This window comes from Gopherus flavomarginatus, chromosome 1 (assembly GCF_025201925.1).
Source record: "Gopherus flavomarginatus isolate rGopFla2 chromosome 1, rGopFla2.mat.asm, whole genome shotgun sequence".
Classification (NCBI taxonomy): domain Eukaryota; kingdom Metazoa; phylum Chordata; order Testudines; family Testudinidae; genus Gopherus; species Gopherus flavomarginatus.
The window spans coordinates 263,589,762-263,614,902 of NC_066617.1; the positions used below are offsets into that span (position 1 = coordinate 263,589,762).

Consider the following 25,141-nt stretch of genomic DNA (forward strand, 5'->3'; position numbering starts at 1 on the left):
ATTTCAAAACTTTTTTCAAAAGATTTTCATATTGGGAGATTGTCAGAACAGACTCGTTCCTATGAACAGTTTCAGGGCCGCCCGGGGGTGGCAGGGAGCAAGTGGGGCAATTTGTCCCAGGCCCCGGGGTCCACAGGGGCCCCCAAGAGAATGGCTGAGGCTCCCTCCCCGGCCCCGTGCAGACCCCGCCTCCGCCCCTCTCCCGGAGCCTCAGCCCATCCAGGAGCTTCGCTCAACAGCTGTAGTGGCTCCGGAGGGGCCTGAGTTCCCTCCGCTCGGTCTGGAGCTCGCAGCCCCGCCCCCTGACCACGCGGCTTTGAGCGGGGCGGAGCTGAGGGGCCCCGCCGGGGTCACGCTGCAGCTGTCGAGGGAAGCTGCTGAATGCGCTGAGGTGAGGGGAGAAGTGGAAGGTAAGAGGCCGAGGCGGGTTGGCCAAGGAGCAGGAAGTCCCAGGGACAGTCAGGGCACAGGGAGGGGGAAGATGGGGGTGCAGTCAGGGAACAAGGGGGGGTTGGATCGTGGACGTTCTGGGGCTCTGTCAGGACTCAGCAAGGGGTTGGGGAAGTCAGGGAGCAGGGGTGAGGTCCTGGGGTGGTGGTGCTGCAGTCTCTGGGGGTTGGTGAAGGGACGAGGAGCAGGATGGGTCGGGGATTCTGAGGGGAGTCGGGCAGTCAGGGGGTAGGAAGTGGGTGGGGGTCGGATAGGGGGCAGGGCCAGGCTGTTTGAGAGGCACAGCATTCCCTACCGTAAAGCTCATTCAGCAGTCTGAGGCTTGCAGAAGAGCCAAGCTGCTAGCTTCACCATTAGGGTTACCATCCCTTTCACTTTTCAAATGCCAAATTATAGTCTATATTTAATTTCAGTGCCATAGAGAGATTCATGTCAGGGAGGGTAGCTTCATTGAAAATTTGCCACTGGGGGAGGGATCACGTGAGAAGAGCAATATCCTACACCACCTACCTCCTTCCCGACCCTACCAAGGGAGACCCCGCCCCCTACATTCCCTGATGTTCCAGAGGGGTTAATTCAGTGGTTCTCAAACTTTTATACTGGTGACCCCTTTCACATAGCAAACTTCTGAGTGCAGCTCCTCTCCTTATAAATTAAAAACACTTTTTTAATATATTTAACACTATTATAAATGCTGGAGGCAAAGCGGGGTTTGAGGTGGAGGCTGACAGTTCGCGACCCCCAGTAATAACCTCGTGACCCCCTGAGGGGTCCTGACCTCCAGGTTGAGAACCCCTGGGTTAATTTAATTTTAGCACCCTGTGTCCATTCACATGCATGTGCTATTTTGAGCATTTCAGTTTTCACAACAGGCTCATCCCAGTTTCTGGAACAAGCTCAAATGCTCAGTTTGTGGAGTATGTACATAAGCTATACTAAGGACAAACCCACAGTAACTGTCTCCAGTTTGTGAGGGACCCCATGGAGTCAGTCTCTAGGAAACAGATACATGCATGGCAGTTAAGTTCATTAATGGCTATTAGCCAGGATGGGTAAGGAATGGTGTCCCTAGCCTCTGTTTGTCAGCGGGTGGAGATAGACGGCAGGAGAGAGATCACTTGATCATTACCTTTTGGGTTCACTTCCTCTGGGGAACTTGGCATTGGCCATTGTCGGTAGACAGGATACTGGGCTGGATGGACCTTTGGTTTGACCTTGTATGGCTGTTCTTATGTTCTAACCTAAATGGACCCAAAGTTATGGAGACAGATATGAGTCAAGGAAGCCAGCAGAGTATCAGAAACCTGGAAAAAATCTCTGACTGGATGGGCTCAGGCGTTTGGTCATGAGTTGAGGTGGTTCAAAAGTTTTGGATTTTTTTTAAGCAGTTTTTTTATTGTTTCTTTAAACAATCAAACACAGCAAGCAGCAAATATTTGGCCACACGCTTCTGAAACCCCAAACCATATTCAGGTTTTGGCAGACTAATTGCAGCTTTTCAATTAAAAAAAACACAACAAATTTTGAAGGAAAGCAGACGTGATTTTTTTTCTGCTTTTTAAAAACCCCTAGATTTCGATCCAGAAAAAGTTTTGACGGAAAATATTTGTCCAACCCTTTTAATGAGCTTTAGTGCTTTTTAGCACTAGCTGATGCTGAGAACCAGTGATACCTTGTAAAGAAGTTTTCTCAAAACTGGGTATGTGCCGAGATGCAGAAGGTTTATTTTTCCCAGGGCCACCCATGGGCGGGGAGCAAGTGGGGCAATTTGCACCAGGCCCCGCAGGGGCCCCCATGAGAATATAGTATTGTATAGTATTGCAATATTTTTTATGGAAGGAGCCCCCAAAATTGCTTTGGCCCAGGCCCCTTGAATCCTCTGGGTGGCCCTGAACAGTCTCAGTTTCAATGAATCTGTATTATTTGACAAAAGAGTGGGAAATTCCTGACCAAACCTGCTAATGAATACTGTAGTACTGTGTTTGAAAAATTCAATCAGCCATTTCTCCATAATAGGTAGGAAGTTTTCCTGGGGAAAGTGCCATTACCCACTGAGGAATCAAAGGCTTGGTCTACTCTGGCAGGTTTTTTCTCCAGAAGGCAGCTTCTGATGCTGAAACAGCAGAGGTGTAAACACTGCAAAGCCACTTTTTTTGCCAGAACACCTCAGTTGCAGTGCTGTAATAAAAGCACCACAATGAGAGTCATAAGGCTTTTTGAACCAAGGCTTTAGTGTGGTAGTGCCAGTGTAGACACCGTGCTTGATTTTAGTGCTGTTACTGGCCTCCAGATGGTGTCCCACAATGCCCATCCTGACCACTCTGGTCAGTAGTTTCAACTCTACTGCCTTGAAGCCAGCTAAGCAACATTCTGCCACTCCCCTTTTAAAGCCCCAGGAATTTTGAAATTCCCCTTCTTGTTTGCTCGGAGTGCAGAGCTCACATCACATCTTCTCAGCTGACCATGATGGCTCCACCCAGCAAACAATATCCCACTTGGACCGCTGCAGAGCTACTGGATGTGATAAGTGTTTGGGGAGAGGAGGCTGTGCAGTCACAGCTGTGCTTGAGCCGTAGGAATTTTGATATCTACAGCCAGATTGCATGCAGCTTGCACAAAAGAGATATGCCTGAGACATGCTGCTGTGCAAAGCAAAGGTGAAGGAGCTGAAGAACGCATGCCACAAGGCAAGGGAGGCAAACCGTCGCTCTGGTGCTGCGCCTCAGACCTGCTGCTTTTATAAGGAATTGGATGCTATCCTAGGTAGTGACCCCCACCTCCACCACAGAGAACCCCGTGGATACTTTGGCGGGTCTGGAGCCTTTGGAAAGTTGACCTAACCTAGAGGAGGAAGTCATTGATGAAGAGGTGGAGGCTGAAGATGTGGAGCCCTATGATGCGGCTAGTCAGGAGCTGTTCTCCACTCCAGAAGTGTCTAGCCAGTCTCTGCAATCGCCGTCTGGCGAGCCAGAAGCAGGCTAGGAGAGCCCAGGTAAGTGGTTTTACTTTGTAAAGTTCCGAAGCGAGTTAATGACAAAGAATGTAGAAGGCTGGCTTTGTTTCTGTGTGCTGGGCATTTCCCTAGATGGCTAGGCAATACAGTGGAACAGGGAGTTGATGCACTCCGAGGTTTCATGGAAATCCTCCAGAAAGATCTCTAGGAAACTTTCCTGGAGGTACTCAGCAATCCTCTGCTGGAGGTTCTTTGGCAGAACTGCTTTGTTCCTTCTTCAATTGAGAGACACTTTCCCACACCACTCTGCAATTACTTGGGCAGGGACCAAAACTGCACACAGGCGAGCAACATAGGGGCTGGGGCAGAAGCCACAAGTGTGTAGCAGATGCACCCTTGCTTCCCTGTCTACCCTCAGAAGTGAGATATCTTCCATAGTGACTGCCACCTGTGGAAAAGGGAGGGAAAGTTTAGAGTGTTGCCCCACATAAGTAGCCCATCATCTTTTCAGATTGTGCTTTTCTGCAATACACAAGGCCCCTGCCCCTGGTTTCATTCACAATTGCTGGGGTCTTCTGCCTCTTGTGTGCTTGACTAGGGTCACCGAGAAAGTGATAGGTAGGTTACCAGCAGTGCATTAATATTAGTGTTTTAATGCTCTGTGTGTAGTTCACAACAGCACTTCTCTTTATTGTGAATTATGCCTCTCCAGACTTCACCTTGAGAACCAACCCTCCAACAGAAGTAGAGCGTCTGCGCAAGATAAGAAAATGGCTGAGACGGACCAAGGAAGATATGTTCTGGGTGATGCTGCAGCAGTCAGAGGTAGAAAACACCGAACACAAGAAGTTGATGGAAAGCAACAAGAAGGAAAGAGAAGAGAAGGATTTTTACAACAGGGATGCCACAGAGCGGCTGATTAAAGTTCTGGAGTGTCAAACCAACATGCTCCAGACTCTCGTAACACCTTCTCACCCACCAACAGTGAGTATGTGTGTGTGTGTAAGTCCATGTGGTATTGTGGTTTATTTGGCAATAAAAGCAAATATTTTAGAATTATAAACACTCTTTATTTCTTTTTATGCAAGGTATGATACCTCATGGCACCTGCAAATCAACAGGCACTTTCTTTAGTTCCTTACATTGAATCCTAGGCCTTAACAATCACAATTGTTTCCTAGCCTACCAAATGTAATTAACCATTGTAGTCCCAAGCATAGCAACAAGCATTACTGGTTTTCATCTTCGAAGTGTTGCCTCAAGGCATCCCTAATTCTTATTGCCCCATGTTGTGACCCTCTAATAGTCCTGGTATCTGGCTGCTCAAAATAAGCAGCCAGGCGTTGTGCCTCACCAGTTCACCCCTGAGTAAACCATTCACCCTTCCCTTCACAAATATTACGCAGTGTACAACACACAGTTATAATCATGGGAATATTTTCCTCATTCGGGTGTAACCTGCCATACAGGCATTGCCAGCGTGCTTTTAATTGGCCAAATGCACATTCAATGATCATTCTGCACCTACTCAGCCTGTTGTTGAACTGCTCCTTACTGCTTTTTAGGTTTCCCGTGTATGGCTTCATGAGCCATTGCATTAAGGGATATGCCGTTTCTTCCAGGATCACTATTGGCATTTCAGCTTCCCCTATGGTGATCTACTGGTCTGGAAAGAAAGTCCCCGCTTGCAGCTTTCTGTATAGGCCGGTGTTCCTAAAGATATGTGAGTCATACACCTTCCCAGACCACCCTGCATTAATGTCAGTGAAACACCTATGGTGATCCACAAAGGCCTGCAAAATCATGGAAAAGTACCCCTTCCAACTGATGTACTCTGTCGCAAGGCGGTCCAGTGCCAGAATTGGAATATGTGTGCCATTTATCGCCCATTGCCACAAAACCATCCACAATTTCACACAAGTTGCCAAGAGTCACAATCCTTTGTAGCAGGATTCGATTAATGGCCTTTCACACTTGCATTAACACAGCCCCAGTGGCTGACTTCCTAGCTCTTAACTGGTTCATGACTAACTGGTAGCAGTCTGGAGTCGCCAGCTTCCACATTGTGATTGCCACACACTTTCCCGCCAAGAAGGCAGCTTTCATTCAGGTGTCCTTGCGCCACAGGGCTGGAGCGAGCTCAGCATACAGTTCTAGGAAGGTGGCTTTTCTCATCCAAAAGTTCTATAGCCACAGCTCATCATCCCAGATTTGCAAAGCAATGTGATCCCACCAGTCTGTGCTAGTTTCCTGAGCCCAAAAGCGATCCACTGTGTTCAGATACTCTGTGAATGACAAAAGCAACCTGTTAATGCTTTCTGTGTTGGATACCATATCAGGAGACTGTGACTGCTGTTGCCTTTGTAACTTCAAGAATAACTCCACTGCCATTCGCGATGCGCTACTGAGAGATAACAGAGCAGTGGAGAGAAGTGTGGGATCTGTTCCTGAAGATAAAGGTGGTGGGGAAAGCAGAAAACAAGGGACCTTGAAAAATGCCGCAAACTGAAGATGAAAGCATATGGAATGCTGGGACAGAAAGCAGTGCATCATGGGGCATGGAGCCCAGACCCATGATGTGCTGCAATCCCCTCTGCCTTCCCACAAGAAAGGGGCAGAAAGGGGAGAGATGCACTGTGGGATAGCTACCCACCGTGCAGTGCTCTCCTTGGCAATGCAAGTGCTGCAAATGTGAACAGGCCATGCCGCCAGTGGAAGACAATGTCAACACACAACAGCGGTGTTTTTTAAGTGCTTTTTTATCAGCAACTAAGCTCTTGGCGAAAGACCTCTGCCATTGTAGACATACCCTAAGCTCTCTGTTTTATTTAAACAAAAGTGTCTAGCCAATATGTTTGTGAGGATTACAGTCTGCTAAAATCATAGAATCAAAGAATCATAGAATATCAGGGTTGGAAGAGACCTCAGGAGGTCATCTAGTCCAACCCCATGCTCAAAGCAGGACCAGTCCCCAACTACCGTATATACTCATTCGTTAGCCCATTCGTTTATAAGCTGACCTAAAAAATGAATAGGTAAAAATAGCAAAAACTGTATGACACTTTCATAAGCCGACCCTATATTTCAGGGGTTGGAAAACTTTGGCTCCTGCCCCATCAGGGTAAGCCGCTGGCGGGCTGGGAGGTTTTGTTTACCTGGAGCTTCTGCAGGCATGGAGCCCCTCAGTTCCCAGAGGCCCCGGTTTTATGTTCCCAGCCAATGGGAGCTGCTGGAAGTGGCTCCACTTCTCGCAGCTCCCATTGGCTAGGAACGCTGAACTGCGGCCACAGGGAACTGAGGCTCCATGCCTGCAGAAGCTCCAGGTAAACAAAACAATGTATTAGATATTCAATTAAATGATTCCATAGAATTTAAAATTATCAAATTTAGAAGCTGAGCCCCACTCGTTGATGTGTCACATTTTTACAAAAAATATTCAGCTTATGAACGAGTATATAAAGTAAATCATCCCAGCCAGGGCTTTGTCAAGCCTGACCTTAAAAACCTCTAAGGAAGGAGATTTCACCACCTCCCTAGGTAGTTGAATGCAGCTATCAAATCCCCCCTCATTCTTCTCTTCTGCAGACTAAACAATCCCGGTTCCCTCAACCTCTCCTCATAAGTCATGTGCTCCAGCCCCCGAATCATTTTTGTTGCCCTCCGCTGGACTCTTTCCAATTTTTCCACATCCTTCTTGTAGTGTGGGGCTCAAAACTGGACACAGCACTCCAGATGAGGCCTCACCAATGTCAAATAGAGGGGAATGATCACATCCCTCGATCTGCTGGCAATGCTCCTACTTATATAGCCCAAAATGCTGTTAGTCTTCTTGGCAACAAGGCCACACTGTTGAATCATATCCAGCTTCTCATCCACTGTAACCCCTAAGACCTTTTCTGCAGAACTTCTGCCTAGCCAGTCAGTCCCTAGTCTGTAGCAGTGCATGGGATTCTTCCTTCCTAAGTGCAGGACTCTGCACTTGTCCTTGTTGAACCTCATCAGATTTCTTTTGGCCCAATCCTCCAATTTGTCTAGGTCCCTCTGTATCCTATCCCTACCCTCCAGCATATCTACCACTCCTCCGAGTTTAGTGTCATCTGCAAACTTGCTGAGGGTGCAATTCACACCATCCTCCAGATCATTAATGATAAATCTGGGAGGTTTACTGATGTTACCTTCCTAAGTCTGCTGACACACAACTGAGCTGCAAAAGCGTGAAAACTGCAGCTTTTCAGAACCCCACAGGCAGCAATGAAACAGAAAACAAGCTAGTTAATTTTGTTCTGCCACTGACTGGCAAAGCAGCAGCAGAAGACATTGGAGTTATTCACTAGAGAGGGAGGTCCAAAAATGAAAGATTGGGATAGGGAAAAGAGAGAAAATATAACAGAGATATCACCAGAACTTCCTACTCCTGCGGGGAGCCGGAAGACTGGCTGAGAGATAAAGGAGCAGAGACTCACCAACTGCTTTCACAGCAGGAGAGAGAGAGAGAGAGAGAGAGAGAGAGACTGCTCCTTCTTCCTTCCAGCAACAAAAGGAGTTTGGGGTGAGGCTTGAAATTTTATAGAAGAGGGAACCTCTGAGTACATCACAGCACCGTGACAGGAATCACAGAATGCTCACTTGTCCCAGCAACTGGAGAGGGGTGGAGTTCTCACCTGAAGATTTCCCCTGGATAGTGTAGGCCTCCGAATTCTGAGTCTCCTAAAGAAAGTCTTCCAGGATTGGAACTAAGAAAGAAAGAAAGAAGAAAAGAAATAGACTGGTGGAATGGAGAGGGGAGGAAAGAGACACTGAAGACAATAAAGGCAGAGGGTGGGGAAGCACAACTTTTATCTTTTATGGAGTGAAGCCAGGAAGGGAAAGAAGGTATGACAAACGCAGGAGATGTAGTAAGCTATAATTTTTAGATATATTGAAATGATTGTCAATGTTCCAGTTAAATGCAATACACACCTGGTTTTATTAATTTACTTTTCAGGGGACATGGCAGCACTGGTATTTTTCACATTGGCTAGGACATGATGAAAACTTCATTCAAGACCTCCTTTTATATTTTACAAAGGAAATTAATTTATGTGGTCTTGCCTAAAGTCAATGACGAAATTCTGGTGTTATAAGGCCATTTTCAAGAAAATGAAATGGTGGAGCATATTTAAGAACATTTTAAGTTGAAAGCACTTGCAACCCTAAGTTGAGTATTTTTCTGTTTTCCATGTATTCTCTCTGATGATGTGACAAAGGGACCATTGAAGATTCAATCCGCTATCATCAGTATGCCTCAGTAGACCTGCTGTGAGCCAAAAGAGAAGATCCATTTGAATCCAATGGTTTTTGGAATCCACTTGCGTCTTTGTTAGCATGATGGCTTTCTTCCTGCCACACTAATAGAAAGAATAGCTGTGATTTACTAAGTCCCATGTTACAGGTGATGCAACTGCTTCCATCAGTCCTCCACCGTCCATGGAAGCTGGCAGCATTAGCATCATAAATGGGAAAAAAAACATTCCTTTTAAAGCCTTTCTAAAGAATCAGAGCACATGTAATGGCATATTCCAATGAAGAGTCAGATAAGGAAGAAGATTTAAATGGCCTCTTAGGTAATGTGACGGGGTCTGCGTACCCCACACTAGCCCAGACAGGGTTAAGCCCTAGGTATTGACAGTGGAAGTCCCGCCTCCATGGCAAGACTCGGCATGCTCCAAGTGCTCTAGTAGTATGAAGGGAGAGACACCAGCTTTTTCTGGGCTGGAGGCCAGAGGGGAAGGACCTGCCTGGGAAGCTCCTGTGGAGGGCCAGCCACAGCCTCTGACTACACTGGGCATTGAAGGTGTTCATGGCCCGCCTGTATCCGAGCGACTGGAGGAGACCCTGGAGACAACTGGACCTGCTGAACACAGAGGACCTGACGTCTCATGGGAAACCCTAACGCAGACTCTATTAGGAAGTGACCCAGGGAGGGTGGCAGAGTGGTACCTGCCACCCAGGGAAACTCAGCATGTTTTGGTAGGACCCCCCTGCTGAGTCAGTGGCAAGCCGCTACGCCACTGTTAGGGCCCTGGGTCGGGTCCCTGTGGAGTCGGGTGGGCCCGAGCCCCCTATCGGGGCTATCAAACCCCGTTGTCATAGACTCTGGCCACTAGGCCATGCTACCTGGTGCCAGAGGGTTGTTTTGTAGAATCTGACTGTTAGACCACGCTGCCCTACACCAAAGGGGGTGCTATAGACTCTGGCTGCAAGGCCACGCCACCCTGCACCAAAGGGGGCGCTACAGACTCTGGCCGTGAGGCCACGCCGCCCTATACCAAAGGGGGTGCTATAGACTTTGGTCGTTGGGCCACGCTGCCCTGCACCAGAGGGGGTGCTATAGACTCTGGCTGCTAGGCCACGGAGCCCTGCGTCAAAGGGCTGCTTTGCAAACTGTGATGGATAGCCCACACTGACTTGACCCTAGAGGTGTGGACCATCACACGTGAGTGGAAAATTATTTTGACTAGAGATAATTTATGGAGTTTGGGCCTATGTCCAAAACTGGATTTCAGAGGCATTCAAAGTTTGGGGGTACACAAGTCTGGTTTGGACAGGGTCGAGACACAAAATTAATCTCTAAATCATGGGTCAGATTATGATCCATTCTCACAAAGTATTCAGATCTGAGATTTGCATTAAGCTCCATCTCAAACGTTGAGTGACTATTTATTTTCTCATTTGAGAGTCAACTAATTTATTTATTTTTTTTAAATCAATTATTAGATTGTGCAGGCTAGGGACAGTTAGTGCTTGGATGCTTTTATCCAGCCTCATTAACAAATAAGAAAAAACAAAACCTAATGTAGAATTACAAGTCACAAATGTCTGTGACAAAAAAGGACTTGAAAATAGTGTTCAACACAATTTCATATGTGCAGTGCATGTGCTTTATTCCTGTGCATTCCTCCTGCCTAATTTAGTATCTGGCAAGATCAAGCAACAAGCATTTTTTTTTATTTGCTGAAATCTCTTTGTAATCATGAACTGACCTTTTATCTTATTAACTATCAAAGTGGGAGACAGAGTGAAGACATTTCCAGCAAAGTGGTGACAGCAAAAATACAGACGGCTTGCAGTGAAATAATCTAATATGTGCCAGTATTTCTGTTTCTTTCCACTGAAGTATTTTTTTTCTGGCTAGCATATATTTTTGTCATGGGGATGTATTTGAAAATAGGTGGGACTGAATGCACTGATATAAAGTAGACGGGAAGTGGAAGTATTAGAATGGAGATGAAAAGCTGAGACCCAAATGTGTAGATATATAGAAAGTGAATTAACTTACAGTAGGGAAATAACTTTATTTCAGAAGATAAACAGGAATAGTAGAGATGGATAAGATAAGGAAAGGATTAGAAAATAGCTGTTAATATTTAGAGGGTTGAGAGTGAGGATAGAGACACAAAAAGACAGCAAAGGGCCCTCATCTGAAACTCTGACACGAGTGTGAAATAAACTCACTAGAAATCCTTGCTGAAACTTGTGTGAAACAAGTTTAGAGAGCTTCATACAGTTATACACATGGGACTTATCATCTGTGTCCCTTGTTCAAATCCAGCCTAGGCTGGTAGTCATTAAAAACTGTTGCCATCTGACGGGTGTTTGGTAAGTCTAAATCTAGTTCTAAGGGACTACTGTCCATATCACATCAGCTTCTTACCAGACCACATCTTGACAAGAGGAGCCTGTTGGAGAAGAAAACCACTGGATTCAATTGTATTTTCACTCTCAGAAATGAAGAACAATGGTGAAGCAACTTGTGGAAGACAAGTGCCCTTATACCTGTTCTGTGCCTAAACTGCAGTTTCCTAAGCCATCTTTCTTGGAATACTAACAATACTAACATACTAAACAAAACACAGTTGTTGTAATTTAATTGTACCTTCTGAATTTCGTAGACTTTTCCTGCAGGTTCTTGGTTTCTGTGAAGATGGCTACAGCATCAAGTCTTTTTACAGAGCTTTGGTGTTATCTTCTGGCTGTCCTCTGTGTACCTTTATAGGTACTTCATATGTGTAAGTATGATTTCTTGCATTTTTGCCAAACATGCCAGATAATTTCAGACACAGGCAAATTTTAATTGATTTGGAGAATTCTTTTCAGTGGTTAAAAATGTAGACAGTGCCAAGTCATTTAGCCTTTGATCCACTGCATCACATAAGCACATGCTTAACTTGAAAAATATTATTAGTCCCAAAGTCAACCATGTGACGAACTACTTATCTGAATCAGGGCCTCGAGTCCCAAATCATTTTATAAAGAAATACCAAGACTGTGATTCAAAACACAACAACATTTGGAGTAATCATAGACTCATAGGGTTGGAAGGGACCTCAGGAGGTCATCTAGTCTAACCCCCTGCTCAAAGCAGGACTTAATTTCCAACTAAATCATCCCAGCCAGGGCTTTGTCAAGCCTGACCTTAAAAACCTCTAAGGAAGGAGATTCCACCACCCTTCCTAGGTAACCCATTCCAGTGCTTCACCAGCCTCCTAATGAAAAAGTTTTTCCTAATATCCAACCTAAACCTCCCCCACTGCAACTTGAGACTATTACTCCTTGTTCTATCATCTGGTACCACTGAGAGCAGTCTAGATCCATCCTCTTCAGAACCCCCTTTCAGGTAGTTGAAAGCAGCTATCAAATCCCCTCTCATTCTTCTCTTCTGCAGACTAAATAATCCCAGTTCCCTCAGCCTCTCCTCATAAGTCATGTGCTCCAGCCCCCGAATCATTTTTGTTGCCCTCTGCTGGACTCTTTCCAATTTTTCCACATCCTTCTTGTAATTTGGGGCCCAAAACTGGACACAGTACTCCAGATGAAGCCTCTCCAATGTTGACTAGAGGGGAATGATCACGTCCCTCGACCTGCTGGCAATGCCCTTACTTATACAGCCCAAAATGCCGTTAGCCTCCTTGGCAACAAGGGCACACTGACTCCTATCCAGCTTCTCGTCCACTCTAACCCATAGGTCCTTTTCTGCAGAACTGCTGCCTAGCCAGTCAGTCCCTAGTCTGTAGCAGTGCACGGGATTCTTCCTTCCTAAGTGCAGGACCCTGCACTTGTCCTTGTTGAACCTCATCAGATTTCTTTTGGCCCAGTCCTCTAATTTGTCTAGGTCCCTCTATATCCTATCCCTACCCTCCAGCATATCTGCCACTCCTCCAAGTTTAGTGTCATCTGCAAACTTGCTGAGGGTGCAATCTACGCCATCATTCAGATCATTAATAAAGATATTGAACAAAACCAGCCCAGGACCCACCCTTGGGACCCTCCACTTTATACTGGCTGCCAACTAGACATGGAGCCACTGATCACTACCTGTTGAGCCCAATGAGAAATTTCAACCCAAACCTCTCATAATAATCACAAAAAACTCTAACTCTCCAGGATAAGAAGCTGATTTGACACTGGATTTGGTTATTTTGGAACATGGGAGTAACAGCCAAAGCTAAGACAAAGAAAAATTATGCTACTTTGCTACTAAGGATTGAAAAACAGTTCCTCTTTGCTTTGACATCATTTTCTGATGATTTCTGTGGAAGATATTTTTTCTAGTAGTTGCATCATTTTAGTTTATTGAGTTAGTAATAAAATGATTCATCAAGACTAGATAGAAATAAGTATATTTTAATGTGTTTTAAAACTTTAGTATTTACTTTTTAGATACACAGGCAAAGTCAAATCTCAATATTTAAATATTGTGTGTTTATTTTACCTTAAGGGAAAAACAAAAAAGTGTGAAAGGATATCTCCTAATGTTTTCTTAAAGGATGACCCCGCCCCCTCAACATTTGGACAGAAAGGAGATGTTAAGAAGTTGTTCTCTTCCCTCACATCTCACCTTTGACACACTGCATACTCTGAAAAGTTCACCTTCTTGGCATCCTTGTGACATCCTTCTAACCAGAAAAAGGAGTAGATAGAATACATGCACCTAGCTTTGAGAGTCATATTAAAAATAACAAAATGATAAATGTAGATATTAGCGGTTTAGGTTAAATTGTTAACCCATCTAGACAGCTAGCATACAGAGGGCCAACAAGAAAGAAAGAACATTCCCCTTTTGAAATTAATAAAGTCCTACAGAAATTAAAAGATAGTATAGGGCACAATTTCCTCATTAAAAGATTAAAACTAGGGCTGTCAAGCTATTAAATTAATTACACTGTTAAACAATAATATAATACCATTTATTTAAATATTTTGGATGCTTTCTACATTTTCAAATATATTGATTTCAATTACAACACAGAATACAAAGTGTACAGTGCTCACTTTATATTTTTTGTTACAAATATTTGTGCTGAAAAAACAAAACAAAATAGTATTTTTCAGTTCACCTCATACAAATACTATAGTGTAATCTTTTTATCATGAAAGTTGAACTTACAAATGTAGAATTATGTACAAAAAATAACTACATTCAAAAATAAAACAATGTAAAATTTTAGAGTCTATAAATCCACTCAGTCTTACTTCTTGTTCAGCCAGTTGTTCAGACAAGCAAGTTTGTTTACATTTGCAGGAGATAATACTGCCCGCTTCTTGTTTACAATGTCACCTGAAAGTGAGAATAAACATTCGTATGGCACTGTTGTAGCTGGCATTACAAGATATTTGCATACCAGATGCGCTAAAGATTCATATGTCCCTTCATGCTTCAACCAGCCTTCAAGAGGACATGCATCCATGCTGATGATGGGTTCTGCTCAAAATTGATCCAAAGCAGTGCAGACTGATGCATGTTCATTTTCATCATCTGAGTCAGATGCCACCAGCAGAAGGTTGATTTTCTTTTTTGGTGGTTGCAGTTCTGTAGTTTCGACATCGGAGTGTTGCTCTTTTAAGACTTCTGAAAGCATGCTCCACATCTCGTCCCTCTAAGATTTTGGAAGACACTTCAGATTCTTAAACCTTGGATTGAGTGATGTAACTAACTTTAGAAATCTCACTTTGGTGCCTTCTTTTGCATTTTGTCAAATCTGCAGTGAAAGTGTTCTTAAAACGAACATGTGGTGGGTCATCATCCGAGACTGCTATAATATTAAATACATGGCAGAATGTGGGTAAAACAGAGCAGGAGACATACTATTCTCCCCCAAGGAGTGCAGTCAGAATTTAACACATTAATTTTTTAACGAGTGTCATTAGCATGGAAGCATGCCCTCTGGAATGGTAGCTGAAACATGAAGGAACATACAAATGTTTAGCATATCTGACACGTAAATGTCTTGCAATGCTAGCTACAAAAGTGCCATGAGAACACCTGTTCTCACTTTCAGGTGACACTGTAAATAAGAAGCTGGTAGTATTATCTCCCATAAATATAAACATACTTGTTTGTCTTAGCAATTGGCTTTAAAGAAGTAGGACTGAGTGGACTTGTAGGCTCTAACGTAGGGGTTGGCAACCTTTGGCATGCAGCCCATCAGGGTAATCTGCTGGTGGGCCACAAGATGTTTTGTTTACATTGACCGTCTGCAGGCACGGCCCCCTGTAACTCCCATTGGCCAGGAATGGCGAACCGCGGCCACTGGGAGCTACAGGGAGCTGTGCCTGTGGACAGTCAATGTAAACAAAATGTCTCATGGCCCACACGGATTACACTGAAGGGCCATGTGCCGAAGGTTGCTGACCCCTGCTCAAAAGTTTTACATTGTTTTATTTTTGATGTCAGTTATGTAACAAAAAAATCTACATTTGTAAGATGCACTTTCATGATAAAGAGATTGCACTACAGTACTTGTATGAAGTGAATTGAAAAATACTATTTCTTTTGTTTATCATTTTAACAGTGCAAATATTTGTAATAAAATAATATAAAATGAGCACTGTACACTTTGTATTCTGTGTTGTAATTGAAATCAATATATTTGAAAATGTAGAAAAAACATTCAAAAATAGCTAATACATTTCAACTGGTATTCTATTGTTTAACAGTGTGATTAAAACTGCGATGAATCATGATTCTTTTTTTTTATTGTGATTAATTTTGAGTTAATTGTATGAGTTACCTGTGATTAATTGACAGCCCTAGCTAAAACCACAGCATGTACTGAACATTCATTTTTAACTGGAATATCTACTTAGATTTCTTGAACAATTGTCACTAATCCAGTTCATTCTAACACGATACATCCATAGCATAAAATCCAAATTCTTACAGATTATTTGTTGTAAAGCCAAAAAATGCAAATTCATGTTTTTCTCAATCAATAAGTGCTTTAATCTTAAAATGAAATTCCTACAGAAGTTCAAATAGCAGACAGAATTGATAAAAAAAAATCCCTAACAGCTATATTAATATGCATTTTTGGCATATTAGATTTTACATTAAGAGCATTTATAACCATTCAAACAATCTCTCTAGCATCAAGCCTTCAGCTGTCAAAGGAAACGATCCTCAATAAAGCAGATAATTTCCACCAGGCCCTTATTTGTAAACATAGTACAGCTGCCAAGTGCATCAGAATTCTCTTAAGTTACCTGATCACGTAGTTGGGAGTAGAATGTAGAACAGATTTTGTCAGCTTGCAAACAGAATCTATGTCTTCCAATCTACAACAAATCTTTCAGCTATTAATAGTGGGTAGAGATAACATACTATTCAAATGCTGGAGATACTGCAAAGAGCACTCGTTGACAATGTTTTACATTTTGTAAATCCAATTTTTTTTAAAGGGAAGCAGTTTTCCATTTTTTCAGTCTTTCATTTTTGCCTATACATGAATTCTGTAAAATTGCTTCCCTCTACTCCCCTCCACACACTTTCCAAGTGTTTTGTAAAGTGGGGAAAAGAGTAAAGCGCAAGAGTCCAGGAAAATGTAAGTAGATATAAAGAAGTATAGTATTTCAATATTTTGTCCAATGAAAAGAAAGTTATTCTTGAAAGAGGGACTAACAGGCAGCCAGTGGAAGTAAGTCAGATAGGTAAGATATTTTGAAAGTGACAACACACCTACTTTTCCTCAAACGGACACAATAATATTAACATTAGGAGGCAGCATGAAACAGTGAAGTAGGAGTCAGGAGAACTGACCTGAAATTCTGGCCCCACTGAAGGGAACAGCAGCTTTCACACTGGACTTCAGTGAGTCCAGGATTTTACACCTAGGCTGGCCCTAGACCAAATGTTGCCCCAAACAAGAAGTATCTTCAGTGCTCCCCTCCATTTGTTAAACTTTTGAATACCTTATTTTTTAATGCATTTGTAGCCCATTTCATGACTTGGATGCATGATTTGCACGCATGATTTATCCCTGTCATATAAGATAATAAATTTACACACTAGTATTTGTACATCTGTATTTATTCATGTCTTATATAAGCAAATAAAAAAGGTTTCCTCTAATCTTATAGAAACTTTTATCGCACAACAAAAACAGCGCCCCAAGCCCAGTGCCCTCCAAGCCTGACACCCTTGCAGTTGCCTGGGTTGCCTGCCTGAAATCCAGCTCTGCCCCTAGTTTCAACTATTCACAGCTCTACAATTTACCTATCATGTGACTCTGGTTAAGTCACATCTCTGTGCCCCAGTTTCTCTCCTTGCTCAGAAAGAGACTAGCAATTTTTTTTTCCTGTGGATCAGTTTACCCTGGGAATATTGTTTTTAGTGTATCGATTCTCAGAGTGGAGGGAGATTTATTTCCTGGATGAGCTGGGAGATGGAAGGAAACAGAGACCCTATTTCCTGTCTCTTTCCTCCTGATCAAAGACTGCCAAGAGGCACAAGTTATTGAATTAGGAGTTCAAATAGGTGGACAGTGTCAATTCTGAGCTTTTCCAAAGCAGGTGTTCAGATACCACAGAGATGGATGCAGTATAAGAACCTGACCAGAAGAGGAGAAGTACTCCCCCGTTGCCCCAGCACTTTTTTGAAGGAGCAACAAATGTCCCTAGCTTCTTCTCCAGTTTAGGGGTAGAGACACGGCTGCTCTTTGCCCCCTATTCTGCTGTGCACTTGAGGCAGCTCTTTCAAGCAGTAGCCTATGGTCTCTAGGCTGGTTGCTGGCTTTAGTCCTTGCTGCTGCAGGTAAGTGCCTCCACAGGGGGTTGGGTTGTCTCTCTGCTAAAGGGGTGGGTCCCTAGGGAGTTGTCTCCAAACCAACCACAATTATTGGACCCAAGTCACAAGCATATTACTCCAGCTTTAGACCAGTATAAAACTACTGAGTTCACTGGAGCTACAAGCAGTGTAAGACTGAGTGGTAAATCAATTACAATACATTTTTATAGGGACCAACTGCTGTAATTTAAACTGACTCTTACTTCTCGATCAGGAAAGAGAGGGTTCAACATTAAAAATATTGTCCTTCAAAGCATCTTCTCCTTCCCTCTGCCCCCATCCCCGCTGCACCCTCCTATGCTTACTTACATTTCCCAATGAAATCAATGGCAAGTTATGTGCATACTAAATTATCTTCCTCTCTCTCTCTCTCAATCTCTCTTTTTTTTTGATAGACCTTCAAGACAATAGTGACTCCCAGGAGCAGGGGATAGATATCCTGACATCTAGTTATGCCTTCAAGGAAATTAGCTGGCCTTATTGATGAAAACTGTCTTTCAATGATTCAGAAATCCCTACAGAGATCACACAAAGGAAGATGTGACAAATGTAACAGGAATCTATATTCCCTAATTGCTAATATGTCTCCTTCTGGGTAGCATTGCATTTCATCCTTATCTTTATTTCCCCTGCACCCCGCATGTCCAGTTTAGTTTCCCTAAAAATCTCCTGTTCATTTGCAAAACCAGGACAATGTGCATCATCTATTTATGCTGTATGTAAAGAAGTTGAAGTGAAGGGTATTGTATGACTCTAACTTCCTTTATCTATAGAGGATTTTCAGTAGGTGGGGATGAGGGAGAAAAAGAGCACTAATAAAACAAGATTGCTTTGTTATTCAGTTCCAGAGAGGGTAACATTGGTGGGCCTATGACCTATTTTGGCTTGAAAGATTTGTAAAAATATTGTATTCACATTTCTTCTCTTTTCAGTACCTGTGTTTTCTTCTAAGCAGTTGGTCATACTGTTGCAGGATTTTATGGACTCTTGTAAATACCTCTTTCAGGAATTTCAAAAGAGATTCTTGGGCTTTCCTAACCATGGCCATCGAAGACTCTAACTAACTCATCATATCATATAACACCTCATACCATATAACCACTCTGTCTGGGATTTCCTCTGTGATTACGCCTTAGCTACTTGCAGGAAAGAAATTCTCTTTGATCTGCAGCTGTAGGATTACTGAAGCTTTACCTTGACTGATTTTTTTTTTTAACATCGGTCATCCATACTAAAAAAAAATCCCATTGTGTTTCTATAGGTTTTCAGATTAAAAACTGGCCTATGGATGAGCAAGCTGGAGGGATTGTTGTTTATACAATAAAATAATCTTTGGAATAGAACCCCATGTAGCGAGCATACACAGGAGAATGCTCTTTAACAATGTACTTTGCTAAATATAGCAGGTAACGAGTGGAAATTCAAAGAAGCATCCAATTAAGCAAATTTACAAACCTTTGCAATGTGTTTGTCTGCAATATCTGCTTTGTTCATGATTTTAATTAGAGGACTTAACTTGCTTCTCACCATTAAAACGAATCCACCCCGTCTAAATGTGGCAGTCTTAAATAAAAGACTTTCTTGTAAATCTGGCACCCTCCTACTCCCCTTCAGCTGGGAGACATTTACTGCATGTTTTCCACTTCCAGCGTATAATTAGTGAAATGTGGAGGATGCTCATGTTGTTCAGGACCAAGATTCGTTTCGAAAACTGTTAAACACAAACCTGTTTGCCTAGGATTAGCAAAAGCTATTTCTGCTGTAGTTTTCAGCCAAACATATGGCAGCATTAACTCTGAAGGAATATTGATTCATTTTTCATTTGTCACTCTTGCCCATAGATAAATATTCATCTATAGACAAATATTTTTCTTTCTAATAAAGAGAAAGGAGATAAGTCTTTAAAAGGTGACATTCAGTAGCCAGTCATGTGAGGTCAGACAGGTGAGGTGTTTTGATACTGATGAACCATCTACCCCTCCCCTTCTAGCTACAACAGACAGCATCATGCAACATGGATAGGAGACTTAGGTCGAAAACCTAGTCCTACTGAAGGGAATGGCAGAACACCCATTACCTTCAGTGGGGCCAGGATTTCACTAATAGGTTCTGGTATTTACAGCTCTGCCATTGATATGCTTTATGACTTAAGTTAAAGCCCTTCTCTTCTGTGCCTCAGTTTCTTTACTTGATGGGATAAGGACTATCAACTGCATTCTTGTAGATCAGCTTACCTGGTGGCATCTTCCCAGACCTTCAAGAGTTGTTTTCCTGCTAATCTAAATCTCTAGGCCTCTGAACAACCAATATGAGGCAAAGAAGACCTTCTTTTATTAATTTTCACTAATACAGATATATGCTATTTATTTTCCTTTGTAAAGTGATTTGAGATCTACAAATGAAAAATTTAGCATTGAAAGCACTGTTAAGTGTGTGTTTGAAAAAATAAATCAGGTAAGCAGAAATCTGAAAGATGCATTATTAAATCAATTTTAGAAAAGCCTCCAATTTGCAAATATATATTGTGATGGGGCAAGGCCAGATGGCTACAGTAAAGTACTGACGAACAGGTATGTTAGCCCCAGGCTAAACAAATCCCTAGTACCATGGTAACCAAATGGCAGTTGCTCCAGGTTAATCAAGGTACCTGGGGCCAATTAAGATCTTTCTAGAAGGCAGTGGAGATAGCTACATTGATTAGAACACCTGTAGCCAATCAAAGCAGGCTAATCAGGACACCTGGGTTTAAAAAGGAGCTCACTCCAGTCAGATGGGGAGGAGCCAGAGGAGAGGAAGCGTGTGTGAGGAGCTGGGAACAAGAGGCGCAAGGAGCTGAGACTGAGAGGGTGTGCTACTGGAGGATTGAGGAATTATCGGACAATCAAGCATTATCAGACACCAGGAGGAAGGTCCTGTGATGAGGATAAAAAAGGTGTTTGGAGGAGGCCATGGGGAAGTAGCCCAGGGAGTTATAGCTGTCATGCAGCTGTTACAGGAGGCACTATAGACAGCTGCAATCCACAGGGCCCTGGGCTGGAACCCAGAGTAGAGGGCAGGCCCAGGTTCCCCCCAAACCTCGCAACTCCTGATCAGACACGGGAGGAGCTGACCCAGACTGTGGGTTCCACAAGAGGGGAAGATCACTGAGGTGAGCAAATCCGCCAATAAGCGCAGGACCCACCAAGGTAAAGGAGGAACTTTGTCACAATATTTAGATTTTTTTTGTTTACAAGTCTGAGGGCAGATATTTTTCTCTGCATATGGTGTGCACAGTGCATACTGCTGACCAAAGGTAATAAACAAGACTAATATCAGTCTGCTCACTTCAGTACACACACTTGTCAAGTTCCCAAAATTTGTACTTGAAATTTCATTTAATGAGAAACAAAGAAGCAATAATAAGTCTGGCCAACATCTCATGAGTGAAAAAAACATTCAGTTGAAAATGTTATTTTTTATGGAACTGTAAGCTATTTCAGTGAAAAATGTAAAAAAAAAAAACCTGCAAAAAAACAATTTTTTTCCTGTTATCAAAAACTAAGTTTTGAAAAGTGAAAGACTGCAAATCATTTTGATAGCCCTTTCAGTAAGTGGTTCTGATAACCTGGATGAAAAATTGATTAAAAAAAAAGCCTCATGGCAAGCCCTGTGAAATGGAAATTCATTCACTTTTGTGATTTTTATTTTATTTTATTTTATTTGGATGGAGCAGGCACCTCTAAGCACTAACCACACTTCATATAATTACATGAGTGGACTGAGCCAAGAAGGTATTTCTGCCATCATAGATTTTTCCACTGAAGCTGCACGAGGGAGATACTGACTAGGTATACAAAAATATTAGGTAAACAAAGCCCACTTGGTAAATCTGGTTTTCAGCTCTTGAACCAGGATTTTAATGCAGTGGGATCTTTAAGAGTGCACAAACCCCACGAGCAGCACTATGTGATTAGCCCAGCATCTCAAAGTGCGTAAGAAGAATTACTAGTCTTGTAGTGCAAATAAAATTCTCAGTAGAATAAGTGTGGGTACAAGTGCCAATTCAGTTGGGAAATTCTTGATAAGCATTATCAAGGGTAGACTATCAAAAGCAGAGCAGACCCCCCCAAACTGGTGACATGTTCTAGAATTAGACTTAATCACCCCAATACCAAAGGTGAACTCCCAACCTTCTACAGTAGTCTTATAATGGAGTCATAGACAGTCCTTTTAGACACTCCAGTCTATCTTGCCGTCCAGGCAAACTGGACTACATGATAAATGGTCTCTTACACCAAAAAACATACAAAATATTTTGGGTTACACCCAGTCTTAAGAGATCAGTCACTCACTCAGGTCAGTTTGCATCCTAGACTCAGTTAAAGCTGGTAATATATCTGTGTGTGTGTGTGTATGTATATATATATATATATATATATATATATATATATATATTCTGCTTTAACCTCTGTTACTCTTGTTCCTTTTTCATATATAAGTGAGTCACAGTCTATAATTCCAAATGGTAGCAGAGATGTAGTAATCTGCCGGTTTTCTAAAAGTCTTTTAGGGCTACCCAGAATAATTCTGGGTGCTCAGTCTTCTCGTTTGGTTATTCTGTCCTGTTAGAACCCAAACAGTCCAGAGATGAAGAATTTTTCCTTGTGTCCATACCTATAACACCTTCTCACAGAAAACAAGCTGACAGGGTCACTACCCATGTGGGATCTTTGAGGGCAGAGAGAGGGAATGCATTTAGTGTCTTTGAACTCTGATCTCTACACACAATGACCACTTGCCTTTAAATGTGCAAGAAGTAGCACTTTCCTGCTAAAGTTCTTCATTTGCATAACACAAAGCTTCCTTTTGATGGGTTATTTAGTTACAGGGGTAGAGAGAATGTAAATGTTTGCTATTACATTATAACAGGATACAGATAAGTGAAAACAATGCATGTAACCTCCCAAACAAAACAAAAAAACCCTCACTTCTTTGAGGTCCTCAAATGCTAACCTGTATAAATAAATGCCAACTCAAAACTTTATTAATAAATGTTCTGTTAGCAAGAGGCTAGGTCTTCCAATGCATTATTCTTGTTTTCCTTTATGACTCAGGGCAGAAAGTAAGTCTTATTTTCTTTCTTCTACATAGCTGAGCATGCACTGTGATATTTTAACAAGTTACATACTAATCAGCAAACACAAAGCATGACACAGTCCAGTTTCAGGCAAATACCTGGATTTTCAGACTTCCATAAACATACAATTCAGATCAACCCAGGAAAGTGGATTATTGTGGATAAAAATGGTACTGTGATAAGACGATTTAGGAACTATGCAATTTCTAGCAAATTTGTGCAGCAAATGTTTGTGTTCAACTGCCCTACCACACTTCAGAGCGGGAGACATGCTGAGTAGAAGATATTTGATGCTCATTTCTATTTATAGATACTGCTTACCTGCTGCCTCTGAAGCAGCCTATACAAAGAGTGTAACTGCAAAACACTTAACATGAATGACCTATGTCAATTTAAAGACTAAATTTTGGTTTTGGTTTCATAGACTTATAGACTTTAAGGTCAGAAGGGACTATTATGATCATCTAGTCTGATCTCCTGCACAATGCAAGCCACAGAATCTCACCCACCCACTCCTAACCTACGTCTGAGCTACTGAAGTCCTCAAATCGTGGTTTAAAGACTTCAAGGTGCAGAGAATCCTCCAGCAAGTGGCCCATGCCCCATGCTGCAGAAGAAGGCAAAAAACCTCCAAGGCCTCTGCCAATCTGCCCTGGAGGAAAATTCCTTCCTGACCCCAAATATGGCAATCAGTTAAACCCTGAGCATGTGAGCAAGACTCACCAGCCAGCATCCAGGAAAGAATTCTCTGTAGTAATTCAGATCCCACCCCATCTAACATCCCATCACAGACCATTGGGCATATTTACCTGCTAATAATCAAAGATGAATTAATTGCCAGAATTAGACTATCTCATCATACCATCCCCTCCATCAACTTATCAAGCTTAGTCTTGAAGCCAGATATGTCTTTTTGTGGGTGCAACTCCGATGGATTTCAACTGGAATTATATTGCATAGAACTAAAAACAGATATTGGCCAAAGACTATTTATTCACATATTTAAAAGCTCTGATTCAAATGTATTTCAGTCAGAATTCTCCAGGACTGTGTCTTCTCATGCTCTAATATCTATGTAACAATGACATCTTTTCACCAGGAAGCTGATACGCTATTTGTTAGGCTTCTCGATACTTGCTGTATTGTTAGAACTGAATGCCAGTTTAATGCCCTTTTTAAACTTCAAGGAGAAAAGAGTTGGAAGATTATATTATACCATTCCTACTTCCACAGTATCCAACATCCAGAACCCTGCATACATTTTATTGCCAGGTTTCAGATGAAGAATGATTTGATTTTGCTGGGCAAAATCCATCACAGTGCCATATGCTCCCCCTATACTCTTTGGTGTAGAGGAAATACATGACAGGCACACAGAAATGAGACTGGGAAAGGGCTGCACAGAGGGGTAACATAGCTACGAGGCATACTACTCCCTTTCCATCTGCAGTCCATCCTCAATGAATCCACATGTTCGGGGAAGCGTGTGCTTAACGGGGTAGGAGCCTGAAAAATAGATGAAGTTGTCAAAGCAGATGTTGTAAACAACATGCTCCCATTGAAACAAGGCTTAAGATATGAAGCAAATTGCTATGTTGGTTAAATGTTGAATGATTTTGCAAATTCTGGGTATAATCCGGGCCCCATTGAAGTCAATGAGAGTTTTGCAATGGACTTCGGTGGGGCAAGATTCCACTCTTTGTGTTTTGCATGCACCAGAGGTGGGATATGTGCTCTACATGACAGGGAAGTCAATGGCAGCTTGGCATATTTGCTAGTTTTGCCTCCAGTGCTAGGGCAAGGGTGGCAGAGAGGCATATGAAAGTACATTGACTGCCAACCTGAATGAGAATTTGAGAGGTTCTCGCTAATTCTTCCCATAGATCTTTTGTCTACTTACTTGCACACAGCAGATGCCACCACATTTTTCTTTTTGCAGCACTGCTATCATGTAGGGTGGTGTATTTGCAGCTAAGAGACCTGCACAGATTTCCCCCTTATTTATAGGGTGGTGTGTGGAAGTAGTGTGCTGTAGTAATTGCTATTAATTACTGGAGAGAAAGCGGCAAAAGCAAGAACAACCTAACTTATATTAGAATATGTTTGACAAAATTCCCTTCCTTCTCCCATAAACTTTATTTTGTGGACACAACATCAAGCATCCTTTCTTAATTTCTCTCTGGGCTTAACAGTCCCTTCTCAGAAGATCTATGGTAGGAGTTTTGCACAGTGAAAGAACTGATCATTTTGTCTACATCTCTCTCAGTAGCAAGCTATTTTAAACAGAATGCCATTATGTTTATTTATTTTAACTTGATGACAAATGGTGTCTAATATTCAACTGGTGTGGTAAATTTTACCAGTGTCATTTAATTCTGTAAAAAGGTGTGTGACCAGGGCTCGACCCTCTCTGAGGGCGGAGGGGAGCCACACCGGCTCCCTACACGCTGTCAGTCCGGGCAGGTCCTGGAGCGGTAAACAGAAAAGGCACAAGGCTCCGGCCCTGGGTCCAGGGCAGAGC

At 42.5% G+C, this 25,141-nt stretch overlaps 1 long non-coding RNA gene across 1 annotated transcript; it reads left to right on the forward strand.

Annotated features, from left to right (window-relative positions):
- The first annotated feature begins 346 nt into the window (after positions 1-346).
- Positions 347-19,949, forward strand: LOC127050783 (uncharacterized). The gene is made up of 5 exons (XR_007774279.1): positions 347-410; positions 2,886-3,442; positions 4,116-4,387; positions 11,335-11,451; positions 17,900-19,949. It is a non-coding gene; the product is annotated as an uncharacterized LOC127050783 (long non-coding RNA).
- Positions 19,950-25,141: the final 5,192 nt, after the last annotated feature.